General features: G+C 28.8%; 1 long non-coding RNA gene across 1 annotated transcript in view; it reads right to left on the reverse strand.

Moving 5' to 3' along the window:
* Positions 1 to 476: 476 nt before the first annotated feature.
* Positions 477 to 1883, reverse strand: part of LOC106883190 (uncharacterized) — a 21978-nt gene continuing 20571 nt past the window's right edge. The window contains exons 4-5 of the long non-coding RNA XR_001411090.2: positions 1346 to 1456; positions 477 to 596 (exon numbers count right to left, since the gene is read on the reverse strand). This is a non-coding gene — a long non-coding RNA (uncharacterized LOC106883190). The remainder of the gene's footprint in view (positions 597 to 1345; positions 1457 to 1883) is intronic.

A 1883-nucleotide genomic window follows, 5' to 3' on the forward strand; every position in this document is an offset into this window, starting at 1 on the left:
CAAAACAAGAAGAAAAATAACGAACTAAACTAGCCATTAGTTTAGTTCGTTATTTTTCTTCTTGTTTTGCCTATGTGAGTTGCAGGTAACTGCTATCTGTTGGAGTTTCAGCATTTTTGGCTGCTATTTCTGAACTTCGGTATGTGGTGAAGCAACCTGTTGCTGATCCCTTAATTTTGTTTATATATACATATATATATAAATTTTAGGGAATAATTAATAAGCATTCCAGGTTATCTGGGCATTTACTATTTTAACTTTACTAATGCGATGTAAACAGTATTATTTATAATATTATTACAAATTTGGGATTCTACCAATAGAACCGCAACTCCTATTTCAGGATAACATTGTATGGATTACACATAGAAAGTTACATCCAATAAAATAATATAAGCATTTAAAAAAATCTACTATAAAATACAATAAAATTATTTCGCAAAATATTTGAAAAAATCTATATAACTTACCTGTTATTAGTCTGTGAGGAAAGAAGATATTTTTAATCAACGCTACACATGTTTCTGCGCTGGTGGGGAGTTTGTAAAGGCTATGCCTAATACTTAAATCCATCAGTGCGTCCTCAGGTTATTTATCTAATTGTTATTATTAACGGATCAAAGTTAAAAATTCATATTATAAGTCATATTAAATAGAAAAATCACAATATGAATACATATATAATAGAATAAAAATATAATAAAAATATATTAAAAATTATTTAATTCAACAAATTTAAAAAAATAAAAGATTTAATAAAATTTAAACACCTAAAATTACAATACCGATATATATAGAAAATGCTAAACCTAAGGAAACCCTCAACGACTATATTATAAACACGTCAAATCCAACAACCTATCTATATAAATATTACGAGAATTAATAATTTAGTGTAAGATTTACCCCTATCTATACAAGTATAAATTACAATGTTTTATGTCAAACGTAAGTTAATAGTATTTTAATATTATTTAAAAAGATTATTTAGCAAAAACCACTATATACGTTATAAATTTATTGAATAAAAAAATCTATTCAATGAATTTGTTAACTTTGTTAATTTTTTTACTATTTCTTTGCATAATAGTACTTACTCGAATATTGCTTTGATTTTTTTTTATCACAGTCATAATCTATCTATTTTAAACAAATATCACGGTAGTCTAACAACAGAGGGAGAACCAATTTGTCAAGTTTTACTTCCCCCTCAAAGCAACATAGAGATTACAGTCCAGCAGTCCAACTGTAAACTTTGCAGTGTGTGTGTAAGAAAGAGAACATTGCATACAATGAATGAAATAAACATGAAATGAAGAAATCGTATATATAAAAGGGAATTTACGGGCCATTTGGATGTTGTTTCTATTCCATCCAAAGACAACTCTGCTCGTTTCGTTATCACTCTAGCATGTATTGGTGTTTTTCAATATTTCCCCATAAATACATTTATATGCTATAAAAAAGAAAATTTGAGAAATTATGAATTTTTTGTAACCCCACTTTCTGCACCCGATTATTTCTGTATAGAAATTAAACTATTAGAGAACCTGAGAAGGTCATTGCTGGCATTTATCCACAGAGATTTAAAAAAATTACGGAGATGTACTTGCATAGCAAGTGACTTAATCTGAGATCGTGTGCTGAAACAAAAACAATTGCAGCGTGGAAGATGTTTGTAAACCATTCAAGATCACACAAAAACCGTCAGTGTCACTTCAACATTAATTTGTGTCAAAATATTTACGTCGCTTTGAAACCACGTCCTGTTCACTGACAAGACTTCACAAAAGTGATGCAGCTCGAATTTTTGCCAGTGAACAAGTTGCAAGTATTATTGTAAGGTTTATAGCGTTCCAAACAGCCATAACAACAAAATCACT

This window comes from Octopus bimaculoides, chromosome 19 (genome assembly GCF_001194135.2).
Source record: "Octopus bimaculoides isolate UCB-OBI-ISO-001 chromosome 19, ASM119413v2, whole genome shotgun sequence".
Classification (NCBI taxonomy): Eukaryota; Metazoa; Mollusca; class Cephalopoda; order Octopoda; family Octopodidae; genus Octopus; species Octopus bimaculoides.